The following is a 14,173-nucleotide window of genomic DNA, read 5'->3' as shown; positions in this document are numbered from 1 at the left end:
TCACCTCGTGTTGTTCAGCGTTTGTCCAAAAAGATCATTTTGTAAAATATTTGGAGGGGATGAGAAAACCCCATGAAAATGAGATAAAACAGAATTGCAGACCTGGCGCAGTGTCTCAAATTGCATTTTCTCTTTCCTTCTATTTTTCTTCACCACCTGTCTTAAAAGTCACCTATTTTGTACACGCCATCAAATGCAAACATGCCAATCAAGTTCCATATTTCTCCTGATCTCTGTAAAAACTGTGCCTAAGTGAGCAGGGGCTGATAGTTAATTGTACAGTCATTATTCTTCTAATTCAGTCGTAGAAGATTTAGCACCCGTGCGGCTTTCTCCTGACTGTAGCAAGAATTCTAAACAGCAGCAAGCTTTTTGGGCATTCCCAGCTGAAGTGTGAAGCTGAGCTGCTTTCATGTACACTACTCATATTTCTCTAAGCCTATTAAAAACACGTAGTGAATAGATGCTGTCGTCAGGAGTTTCAGCACATCTGGCTGCCAGCAATAAAATCTCAGAAGTAATAAAAATGAGGACAAGGCATCCTCACACTGCTACTACTGTCTAAGAGGAGGAGGATTTCTGCATCTTCCCCTCCTCCTTTCCTCCTTCCCTCCCCTGTAAAAATGACTAACACCGGTGACTGTGTATGCAAGTCTTTTTCTTTTTTTTTTTTAATGTAAAGGCAATTTTTTTTCAAATGTACAGCTCAGAAAGACTACTCTAAAAACATTCTTCATATTATAAATAACACGTAGCACTGAGACTGTAACAATAGACTCTGTCTCTTCTGAAAAGCTATACTGTACCTTACATGAGATAACAGGCTCTTCACTGCAAATATTTAAATGTAATAGCAATTCACGACAAACAGTACACATCCCACACCTAACTGCTCTGCAAGGTCCGGTACTGAAACATCAAGTCCAAAACTTGAAAAATCACCAAAAGGAATATCTGCATTCCTATCTATCTTTCTATCTGTAATAAGTCATCAGCACCCTTTAGAAGTGTATTGCACAGAATCAACCATGATAGAACTAAGCAAAATCAATCACATCCCTGGTGCTTCATGCCTGCCTACTCCCAGGAAAACTCTCCACTGTTTTAGAAGCCTCTGCCTTCAGTGGACATACAGGATAGGAAGTTAAACAGCTTTTAATAGAGGACAATAGCAAAATTCTGCCACACGACATGCATGGTGAAAACCCCTGAAAGTACAGAAAATAAGTATCTCTGACTACAAAGCCTATTTTTCCTCTTTTCTTTCCATACGTGTGCCAGATTAGAGGATAACATTACATAACAATACAGAATATATTCTACCATCAAATTGAAAAATAAAATTGAAAAGATTTCCCTTAAAAATCTCAGCTTCTATGCACAGCTTTTAACATCTGAGCACTAATTACAAAATTTCCAAATAAACCAACAGAAAATGAGGACCATTACAAAAGTTCTTCAGTGAAAGCAATTTTAATCCTGGTAGATATAAGAATAAGCAACCTTCCAGTTAATTATAGTGTTCTTTTGATGTGCTCAGAAGGGAGTAGTCATCCAGGCTTCTTTGGCCAGAAGAATGGCAGCTACAGCTCCAATTTTCAAGGAAAAAGAAATAGAAGAAAAAAAAGAAACAGGAACAAATTCAACTACAGGCCTTTCTGAAAGGGATATTCCTGTCAACACCTTTTTTGATGTGTCAAAAAAGAACAGAGAAAATATTAACTAACAGAATTATTCCCAAATATTCCTATTTTTGCACAAAAATCTACCAAGTATTACACAAAACAGTTTTAAATATCTGTATTTATTCCTTTTGCATACTGGAAATATTTCTATTTGAGAAATGTAGTTACATTGTCTGGTTAAAATCACTAAGATACCTGTATAGATAATTGTTGACTTTCTAGTGTAGAAATTAATGATTATTTATGGCCACTGTGGTATACTAAAATGAAAACTTAACAGTTGGTAACCACCTCGTCCATATTACAAGGAAATTCTTGTTTGTAATACATGAAATTTTGCCTTTGTATAACTGCATCTGAATGGCAACATTTACAAATCTGCTGCAAGAAATGGAATCATCTTGCTACAAATGATTCAGGTTATTCAAATAATTATTAGCGGCATATCAGAATGGAGTCAATGCTGACCATGCAGTAACTACAAGACCAATATTTTAACACATGCTTCAATTTTTTGTGTGGCTTATGCATGGTCATCAAAGTCAAAATTCTCTTATAGTTGCGAACAAGTTCCAGATATTTGACTTTCATCTGTGTCTTCATTTTCAGATATTGAAGTATTTCAAAGATTTTTCACAGAATCACTTAATCGTAGCAGTTAAAGGGAACTCTGGGGATAATCCAGTCAAACCCCCCTGATAGAGCAGTTCCCTACAGCAGGTCACGCAAGAAAGTGTCCAGGAGGGTTTTGAATATCTCCAGAGGAAGACTCCACAGCATCTCCTGGCAGCCTATTCCAGTGCTCTGTCAACCTCTCAGTACAGACGTTTCTATGCAACTTCCAGTTTTAACTCTTTGCCCCTTATCCCATTGCTCCACAACACTGAAAAGAGCTCCATCCATTTGGTTCCCGCCCATTAGATATTTATGAACAGTTATGAGATCCCCTCTCAGCCTTCCCTCCTGCAGGCTGAACAATCCCAGGTCTCTCAACCTTTCCCCATACAGGAGATGCTCCAGGCCCCTCATCATCTTTGTTCCCCCCTGTGGACTCCCTCTAGAAGATCCCTGTCTTTTTTAAACTGAGGAGCCCAGAACAGGGCACAGTATTCCAGACGTGGCCTCAGTAGGGCAGAGTAAAGAGAGAGGATCACCTTCCTTGACCTGCTAGCCATGCTCTTTGTAATGCATCCAATACAGAAGTTGTAGTATACTGTCTGTAAAATTGTAACAAAGCTACTGAGATATAGGATATATATTTAAAATTTCTCAGTTTTTCATTTTATTCTGGAGTAAGGAATCAATAGAACTTACTCAAGCAAGGATATTGGTTAATTCAAAAAAGAAAAAAGTAAGGGGATAAATTTTTAAAGGCATATGCTCCACAGTTGCAAACAGAAGAAAACTCAACTATAATGATGTGGGGTTTTTTGTACATTTTTGTACACCTGTTCATTTTTGTACACCTGTAATTTTCAACTTACTGTCACTGAACTTATCATCAAATAGATATATAGATATTTTTTTTTAACTTCAAAACATAAATACGCTACAGAAAAATAAACATAAGTTCCTTTCTTGATCTTTCTTTTATTCTCACAGAGGTCCTTTTGGCCAAGAGATAATTCCTTCCCACATTTATTATATTCACTTTGTAAGGTAGACTTCTTACTAAACTTACTAAGCCTGGGAAAGGCTCATTTTATTCATAAAGCCAGCTCCACTCAGATTCATACAGATACTTACTTCTTTAGCCAAGTTGAAACTTTATAAACACTGTCCAGCTACAGACAGGAAGAAAAGTTCTTTCAGAAGGTTCCCAAGTATGCATGGCTATTTTTCAACTTACAAAAAAATTTATAGTTCAAATATAAGATTAACCTTACTCTTGATGCTAGAATTCAGAAAGCTCTTAACTTAAATCTATTATACAAAAAATGTTGACAATGTGTACAAATACATCATCTTGAACATTACTGATAGGCATCACTTCTTCATGACAGCCACACAGAAAACCATTTCAAAGAAAGCTGTAGCTTAAGAAAGTTGAAGACATGCAAACTCATTAAAATAAGACCTCATAAGGAATGTAAGATCATTCTCTGACAGAAGATATTATGAAATACAATTTTGAATATTTTCTCTTCTATTTTACTAGATATGGCTTGATTCCATCACTTATTTTGAGTTTGGGAGTTACCATTTTTTTAATGTACAGTAAGTCAAACATCCGTTTGTTTCATTCAGACACTAACAAAACTGGGTAACTAATAATACATAAAGCACTACAATGCATATGTCATTGCTCTCTTATCTTCCCTAAAGAAACATCTAAATACTTCAGATAAAAAAATTTTGACCATTTCACTATGACAGAAAAAAACACCTCAACAAATACTTTTCAAACAGTAAGTCAAAAAGAGCGGCCTTGCACGTTGCCCATTGTTATATTATTACTGTTAGTACTTTAATAACTACTAGTTTGGGGTCAGATTAGCAAACCAATGCTCCAAAGTTGGATGTGATCTTAAAAAACTAACTTAATTCAGTATTAGAATGGACATTTCACTTAGCTACTGGAAATAAAATGCAGTCAGACTTTCTTTAGACGTAAAGCACACATTAGTGTGCAAAGGTTCAGCCTCACATAAGAGTTTTTCAGGTACTAAGACAAAATCATCAATTGAAATTTAAACACACATGCACAGAAATCATAGAAGCCAGTACTCTGAGTATTTAAGATTATAAATAGTAAAGAGAGGGATGTAGATAAAGCCCCAATCCCAAAAGGATAAAACTACCTAAATCCAGGCTGCAGGGAAGCATCAGTCTCTGCTCAAGAATCCCAGTAATGAATCCACTTCTTGAGCTGGTGCGTGAGCAGCCATTCAAAACAAATCCTTCTTTTTATTACAGGAAGTCCGGTAGTTAGAACAATGTCTGGGAGCACAGAAAGCTGAGTCCCAACTTTCTATTTTACCTTCCTCAGATATGCCCAGCAAGACCACATCAACATCCCCTTGGTTAATCCAAATGGAATCTACTTTTGCCGTTGAGGTAGTTCTCTTTCCCAAAAAGCAATTAAATATTCAAAGAACTATTTAATTCACTGAGTTAAACATTTATTGAGAATGGAAAAGTGATACTGATTTTATTCCCCGGTAGTCAGGTCACAGGTCTAAGATGGAAGATATGGAAATTCCAGCTAAGACACCAAACCTCATCACAAAAAATATCCAGTAACAATTACAGTAATGTCAGCAAATGTATGTTCATCTGAGTATCCAACCATTAAAACTCATAGGTTTTTCTTGTTTGCATTTTTATCACAATATTTTTCACATTTCTTTATTTCCATATTTGTATAATTCTTTTCAATGTCCTTCTTTCCAAAAATAGTTCTTCATCTTCCTCCAATTTCTCCATATAATAATAATCTATCCTCTCCATTTAGCCAAAGTTACAAGTTTTAAACCCAGAGATAGAAGACTCTGAAATCTGGGTAGTCTGTCTGCTTTTTCTATTTATATCATCATCCATTGCCATGATTGAAGATAATTGTAAATTTCAGCCAAACTGGAAAAAGAGATATAAATATTAAAATACTTAAATTTCACAAGTTGTGTAAAAATCAGCATCATTGCAGAAGGAGAAAGACCCAATTAATCTCAACATGGACAGACTCTGAAGAAAATTGATGTGTGTAGACTACATCAGCCCAAAAGGCCAAGTCTTGACATATGATTCTAGATAAGCCTTGCCCTTCCTAAGCAGAAAAGTGCCAACTGTCCCTACTTCATGTGCTGAAGTTCTGTTTCATTTCCCTGTATCTCCTCATAGCCTAAATAGAAGACTGGATAGTCATGATCTACTGATTAGTATGGCTTTTAAAACTTTCTAAACTTCTTAAACCATAACACATGGCTTTACCTATATACTCGGTATACAGGAAACTCAGATTTTATCTTATTTTGACAGATTATGGCTTACTTTAAATCTGTGAAAGGAATAAAAATGAAGACTTGTCAAACCTAACTGTTAAAAAGATATCAATATTCAATAAATAATTTCAGTGTTAAAAAAATTTACATTTTTGGAAACTCAGATAACACAATGCTAATTCTGATTTTGCTCCTTATTTGCAGATAGTAGGAAATGTGCCATATGTTCAGCTGGGAAATCCTGCTGTTAGGCCCAGCGTGGATACATCCTAACTGGCACTGACCACACCAACTGCGCATTTGAAGATGAGTAAGATAAAAAAATAAACAAACAAACTGGACAAATATGAAAATTATTCATGGTTACAGGCTCTAGCACAACAGTTCTCCTTCTTCAAGTCAGTGAACTCTGAACCAATCATCCCTTTCATAACAATTATCTTAAAGCTATTTTTAACAGGAGTAAATTTCATTTATTGGTTAATTTTCTCAATATAGATTATGGCTTCAAAAACCTCTCCATGGAATTCTCTTTAATACATTAGCTGAAAGACAATATGGGCAATTTTAAATATGATAAAACATAGAATAGCTGAAAATAATTACACAAAAATGTTTAATTTTAATTATTTCTCATATCTCTGTCCTTCTCACTCTTCTAAAGATTATACAATATATACAACTTGCACAGTGAAACCAAAAGCTTCTATTGTCAGAGCACTTCATAAAATAAAGAAGAAAGCAGCTTACAGGCCCTTGTATCTAGTCCTGTTGCTGTAATTTCATATCCTGGTTTCAGTTGGGACAGAGATTTTCTTTATAGTGTCTGTTATAATGGTATGTTTTGGCTTCAGGAGAAAACCAATGCTGATAACACTGATGCTTTAGTTGTTGCTGAGCAGTGCTGTACAGAGCCAAGGACATTTCAGCTTCTCAGCTTCTTGCACTGCCCTGCCAGCAAGGGGGCTGGCTGGAATAGGGAGCTGGGAGGGGACATAACCAGAACAGCTGACCTAAAGTGGCCAAAGGGATATTCCATACCATATGACATCATGTGAAAAACTATGAAACTGAGGAGAACTGGCCAGGGGTGCTGCTGCTGCTCAGAGACTGGATGGGCATCAGCCAGAAGGTGGTGATCAATTGCTCTGTATATCACTTGTTTTGTACATATATATATACACATACACAAACATATACATATATAAATAACTCTCATTTCTGTTATTTCTCTCTCTCTTTTCTGTCTTAGAAAATAGTTTTTATCTCAGCCTATGAGTTCTACCTTTTTTTTCTGATTCTCTCCTGCATCTCACTGGGAGTGGGGGAGTGAGCAAAAGGGTTTGTGGTGTTCAGCTGCCTGTCACATTAAACCACAACACATCACCGTCTTATTTCTCATTCACACCCGAGAAGGAGAAAAATGTGAAAACTGTGAATGCTAAAATCTTAATGCCAGAGTCATTTTATATTTGCAAGGCAACTGAAAACAGAGGACAGAGGGAAAGAGTTTGTAATCAGCATCAGCAGTTTTCCTAATACCCTAAACAACGTATATTTAAAAATGTATACTGGAGACCAAGTGAATTCAATCAGAAAGAACAAGCCGTTTCTCAAATGGTTGCAGAACTCAGGACAGGTACAGATCATATTGGTGGTAGATACTTACAATGTAGGGCATTTTTAAAAAATAAATATTAGTTATTTTTGTTACTAGAGTGATCTATCCTTTGCTCATAATTTAAGCAAATTTAGAACAAACAGTCCCTATGTGAATATGAACTAACTAATATTATACATATTGGTCACTAATATTAGGTGTATATATAAGTACATGAGAGTATTTATTCTCCAATAGTTTTCTGATTGTATCTTCCAGCGTGCATCCATCAGTAGATAATGTCAAAATAGAAGTATTTGAGTTTCAGGATGGGTTTGCACAGGCATCTGATCATTTGTTGTTTTAAGTGTCATATATACTGGATTAAATTCTCAAACGTAGAAATTGTTTCTAAATTAAACAGATTTTACCTCCACTTTTCAACATCAACAAAACAAAAAAACTCAAATTCAGCAGTATGCTGTTATATCACAAGGTGCAACTTCATATTATTTTGGATTCCGGAATCTTGACAATTCTATACATTTACTGACATTCAAAAAAATATTTTAAAATCACGGAATAGTTTGGGTTGGAAGGGACCTTTAAGATCACCTAGTTCCAACCCCCTGCTATAGGCAGGGACACCTCCCTCTAGACCAGGTTACTCAAAGCCCCGTCCAGCCTGGCCTTGAATGCTTCCAGGAGGGAACATCCACAGCCTCAGTGGGCAACCTGTTCCAGTGTTTCACCACCCTCACAGTAAAGAATTTCTTCCTAATATCGAGTCTAAATCTGCCCTCTTCCAGTTTAAAGTCATTTCCCCTCACCCTGTCGCTACATGCCCTTATAGAAAGTCCCTCCCCAGCTTTCCTATAGGCCCCCTTCAGGTACTGGAAGGCTGCTATAAGGTCACTTTGAAGCTTTCTCTTATCCAGGCTTAAGAGCCCCAACTCTCTCAACTGTCAGTTCTGAAAACTAAGTTTGAAGTATGTTGTTCCAATTAAATACTGATTTATTCCTTTTAAATACAGATGCCTATGTGCCATGTTTTTCTTCCTGTATAATAAGCTGAGAAAAAGAGGAACATTTTAAAAAGAATTCATATAACTAAAAATTGTGAGTGTCCCAAAAAGGCTTAATGAAGCATTCTTATGCTTGTATAAGTACCTTATTTAGGAGGTATTAATATAGCCTATTGCACTTCTATGACTGCATTTCTATTGCCAAATCTAAGAACACTTTCAAATACCTGCCTTGACTGTGTTCAGATACCATGTCAGAAGGAAAATCCAGGTTATATATACTTTCCATTTTTCCTTCCCAGCTCATTGCTCATAATTCATGAATTTAATGGATCTGCATGTTTCTAGCAATATTCTTATTGATCACAGATCTCCTATATTAAAAAAAAGTTATCCTAAAATCTAGGAGTGCATGTTTTTTGACTCATTGCCCTGGCCAAGGACAAAATTAACTCTAAAGAAAAAAAATCTAAAAAGCTGCTGGGGCAGAAACTTCATTTGGCAAATAGAAAAAGAAACCACATTTGTCAAATAAATATAGAAAATACTTTTTCAACCTTAATTATTCTACTTTATACCAAAATAATTCATTCATATTGTTACTTTTGTTTCATGTCTGTAGAACTGGAAGTTTTCCTACAGAAAGAACGCATCTGTTTTTCTTCATAAAAGAATGCCTATTAATTCTGGCTCTTGGAATGAACCTATAATCATTTCCCCACTTCATTCAGAGTGTCTGACAGTTTACTGAAATAGCTATCTATGGTAAGCTTTTAATATGAACAAACGCATTTGTGCATATTCAGATTTGTAGTATGAAATATAGTATCACAAAATCATAGAATGGGTTGGAAGGGACCTTAAGGATCATCTGCATAGTTCCAAGTTCTCTGCCATAGGCAGGGACACCTGCCTCTGATTCATGTTGCTGAAAGCCCCATCCAACCTTGCCCTCAACATCTCCAGAGATGGGGCACCCACAGCTTCTCCAAGCAAGAGAAGAATTTAGATATAATATTTTTTAAGTGTTAAATGAATGTTATGAAGATAGAAGAATCAAGTAGTGAGAGTTAGAAAAGCTCTAATTAAAACTTAATTTACTTCCCTAAAGCAATAGCTGACTTACCTGGCAGAAACAGTAAGCCATCGCATTCTGGCTGAATAAGCAGAGGAGTAAATGTAAAACCCATTCACACAGCAAGCAATATATGCAGTAGATGCTGCACCTTGCAGAATGTATGCTTTAAAGTAGTATATTTCACACAATTTAACCTTCACCTGACTCACAATCAATTGCTATTTCTTTGAACCTCATTACAGTACATGAATCCTGCTTTATGCCTCATTTGCAGTTCTGGATGGTTCACCAGTGAGGTGTATCTCACTAGGCGAGAGGTGCTGGCCTAGAACAGAGATGTGATTGATTTTTGAAACAATGCCTCTATGCTGCTGAAAACTTCATCTGCTCCAAAAAAAAAGATTTCTATTCTTCACTTTCATCAGAAATTCTCACTTTTCACTTTTCAAAAAACAAAAGGCAATTTAAAACAATACTAGCAAAATTTTATGCACAATTAGTAAAGTAAGATATTAGAAATAGAAGCCAAAAAAGCATGTATTAAAAGTTTTCGGACATTTTACTTATCATACCAGCATGACTTAAACAAGGTGAAAGTTCATTTCCTCAGATGGTTACCACTTACATCCATTACACTCCAAATTCTACCAATTCAAAAAGGACATGATTAGCACAAAACAGACAACAAAAATTAAATCCTACAACACAATGTTGATGATTCCTAACAATGTAAAAGCATGTCGCATAGTAACTAAGCCAATATAGACATTCAGGTAAAGAGACAGAAAACCAGCAGAAATAATATCTTCTTTGTGAAATAAATACTTATCATCATCCCCTTTGGATGAAATCTTTACACAAACACTTTTTTGGTGAGCAACTTGATCATAAAGTTCCTTCTGACAAAAAGAAAATAACGGTTACATTCATCTTCATGGCATGGCCATGTTGGCTCTCATGTCATGTGACCTGGAGTTTGATTTTATACATTCACATAGTCATCTAGACAATATCATACAAAATTTATTGCGGAATCCCTGCTTTCAGATGACTGATTTGGACCCTTAAGGGCCTCCAAACTTGTGATGTATTTCTCAGTGTCCAGGTGATCTGTGATAAACAAGTAGATGTAAACTAGAAGTTAGGTCATTCTCTAAAGGACAGAAAGATTAGCCTTCTTGTATTCTGAAGCAGGAGCTAAGAGAACACAAGTATGCACTGAGTTGTTTATTCATTTCCGCTGTAATTTAATGCACTGGATAAAAGCTGGAGCATTCCATATCTTGGGAACCAGTTCAGAGAGACTAATTTATCTTCCTTCCGTGTCATTATAATAATTACGGTGTCCTCAGTTGCTCCTATCTTCAGCTGACTGGAATACCAGAAGAATATTTTCCTAATGATCACACACCTCTGGAATTCATTTTCTTTGACACTATCATACAGCCTTTGTTTTAGAAGTGTTAAGGCATAGTGTAAATATTTTAATTAGGAAGGACATTGGCTTAATGCTTGAGTTTTATGCTAGAGGAGTAATGGTAGTGCTGGCCATTACATTAAAACCTTTGGGGAGAGTGTAAATTAATTTTATAATTTATTGTTTTCATAACTACTAAGCTTCATAATACTAGGTGATCACTATGGTACAAATTTCCAAATAAATCTCATTTTCACACAGTAAAAATGCTTCCAATAGAATAACTCACATGCTACATAGAGCACAAAATCTAAAATGCTTGTCTTGAGGGACATCTCCTGGTTTATTCAGCTTCCCCAAGATTAACTTTGATCTGACAGCTTCTGTGAATAACTAAAAATGTGTTGCAGGCTTTCAACTCTTACAAATGCCCTTAATTACTTGGAAGAGGATTAAGAAGTATATAAGAATGTACTGTCACCATACATTCCATTGCATCAGACAGTACGGCAAAGTAGCCAATCATCATCCAAATTAATTTTGTTCAGGAGAAAATGTTGAGATGCTGGTAGCATTGGGCTCAATATCCAAATCTTCATCATGTGTTTTAAGAGTATCATCTACAAGATTTTCCTCCTTTTTTCCATTCTTTCACTGACATATTCCTTTCTTCCTTCTCACTCTGATTCTCAGAGGCTTTACGAATGATGTTCTCATTTGGAGAAGGATCTCTGCATCAAAAAAATCCTGCCAAGTAACTCTTGAATTGCTTTTTCTTTCAGTTCTCTTTTATTCAAAGATCCAACTCCATTCTTCATATCTGCACATATATTTTCTAAATGAAAATAAATATTCTAATCAACACGTTTACTTGAACGTGACACGGGAATCACCCAAAAATACATATTGTTTTTGAAAACTGAAAACTCACGTTAAATTTGTTTTGTTTCAGAGTTCTTTTTCATGCTGTTTCCTCTTAAGGAATGATTCAGGAAATAATTAGAGGTCCATTTCAGGAAAAAAAAAGCAATTATCTCAGAATCATGAGGAGGTGAAATGGTTGAATTAACCGCTGACTTTGCTGACTCGTTGAAATTCAAGAGTTGAGGTTATTAAATTAATTGTGATTCCTCCTCTAGTTTAGAATATTTCTCACAGTTCTACCTGAAGCATGAAGACACAACTAAGGAAGGCCCATTTTTTACACCCCAGGATGTGATGCCAGAGTCAGAAAGGTTTAATTACAATTATTCTACTACTGGGGAGGGGGGGGGGGGAGGTTTATGCGCTGATTCGGAATCTAATGACTTGCTCAAGTTTTCCACTTTATTTGACACTACAGAGAAATTCAGATGCATTCCAGTTAAATCTCATCGGCTTCAGTGACTCTTTTCTTTTTTATTGAAATGAAGCATTGTGGAAGTCTTTCACTTAAAGTTCAACCACAGATTTTTGCTAAGTCATTAACAAAAAAAAAAAAAACTTGCAGCTAAAATGTAAAGCATTCTATCAAAATACTACTATAAGGGCTGTTCCTGCTGTTTTCTTTTTGCCCAAAGTTTATGTTTTAATCTATTGCAAACTGCATAACAAAAACTTATTTGGCAGATAAACTACATATAGGGACCCACTCAAGCACATAGAATCAGCTGACAGAACACTGAACCAGAAATTGGGAAAACTGGAGCAACTTAAACCTGCTGTTACTGTATGAACACGACCTGAGCTCCCCAGTAACACCTCTTGGGAGCCCAGTACTGCAGAAATGGGCACTTTTTGATGTCACCTTCTGAAACACCAGCACATGGCTGCAGGGCACAGAGCTGCACAGTGCGGGGATGTCAGAGCATATTCTGAGAATTAAGTCACAAAAACACAACCCACTGCATATCATATGTTGGTATTACCTTGGAACTTATAACTGCACTTTTCAGTTGAAAGTTACTGACCTCAGATAATCTACATTTTCTACTGAACTCGAAATGATATTGCACTGTACTAATTTGCTGATATGGGTAACTGCTTACTTATAATGGGAATAGTTCCTTCAAGTTAGTAGAGACTACAGTGAGGTTTGCTTTCACATAAAGGCATAAAATTAAGAATTCTCAAAGTCTGGGAGAGTTTGCTCACTTACATTACTACAGATCTGGAAAAAGACTTACAAATTTCTGGCGATTGAGGAAGAGAGATGAGCTAGTGCTAGGGGAAAGGAAAATAACTGGATCGGAGAAAAGATCTGTCTTTCAGTGAAGGAATACCAGCAGTGTATCATTCTAATGTCTAGCCAGAGTTTAGTTAAGTACTCAGACCAGTGAGAAGGAGATAAAGAAAATGAACAAATAATTAAAAAAAAAATAGCTCCAGAGTGAACAAAGAGACAAACAAGGATATGGTTTGAAGAAGGGGCAGAAACAGACACAGAATAATCATGCTAAAGACAAGGCAGAAAACAAAATAGTAGCTTTAATGATATAATATTTAATTATGAAAACACAGCTACTCTAGTCCTATTATGCTACATTCACTTTTCATGTGTTGCTTTTTTTTCTCAAATGTGACTTAATCAAATAGGTTTATATTTACTAAAACTATTAATATTGCCATTTACTTGTAATTTATCTTTTACATTGTGCTACTGAAGTGATTTCTTTATTATTTGTGTCTTCTGGAGGCACAAAGGAAGAGCCAAAGAATTAGTGCCAGTAACAATTACTCATTCTCATTTTGCACTTTAATTCAGCCCATACAGCCATTGCAAAAAGTAAGAAAAGAAAAGATCATTCACTGAATGCATTCCTGCAGATTCCAGAACCACTGTGCCACCAGAAGTGACAAACTTAAGTGTGCAGAGAATTTTATTAAATATTAGCCTTTTCACTCAGTTGCACTGCACAGATGTAACTAGCTCACCTTTACACAGCATTTTTTTTAAAGATGAAATTCAATCAATATCTGTTGTTTACACTGCTAAAGAGAAATTAGATTTCAAAGGAAAGAGCACAGCACAACTAAGGATTATGTACACACAGCGAGCTCAGACATTCATGTTTGGGCAAGGTCAACAGAACAGCAGTTTGAAAAGATATGCTCAACCCCAAAAGGTATCAGCTTCATTAATTATAAATTAGAAATAATATTATCCTGATTTTTTTCTGATATTGCTTTCTTTTAGGATCAGTGTAGCTAAAACCAAAACTGCATTTAATTCCGTAACTGTTAGCTGATGTTAACATTTAATAAAAATGTTCAATATTCTGATACAGCTGAGACCTGTGCTTATATACTTAGATTATGCATAGTCTTCTAGTACTGTTAAAGACATGGCTATAGTGTACAAGTAATAATGCAATGGAAGGCCAAAATCCACTTCAAAGATACCAAGGATCAACACGAATATCAAGACTTCTCTAAGCTCATTCAGCAT

The sequence above is a fragment of the Meleagris gallopavo genome, chromosome 3 (assembly GCF_000146605.3).
Source record: "Meleagris gallopavo isolate NT-WF06-2002-E0010 breed Aviagen turkey brand Nicholas breeding stock chromosome 3, Turkey_5.1, whole genome shotgun sequence".
NCBI classification, from domain to species: Eukaryota; Metazoa; Chordata; class Aves; order Galliformes; family Phasianidae; genus Meleagris; species Meleagris gallopavo.
Note: the sequence above shows the minus strand (reverse complement) of the source record.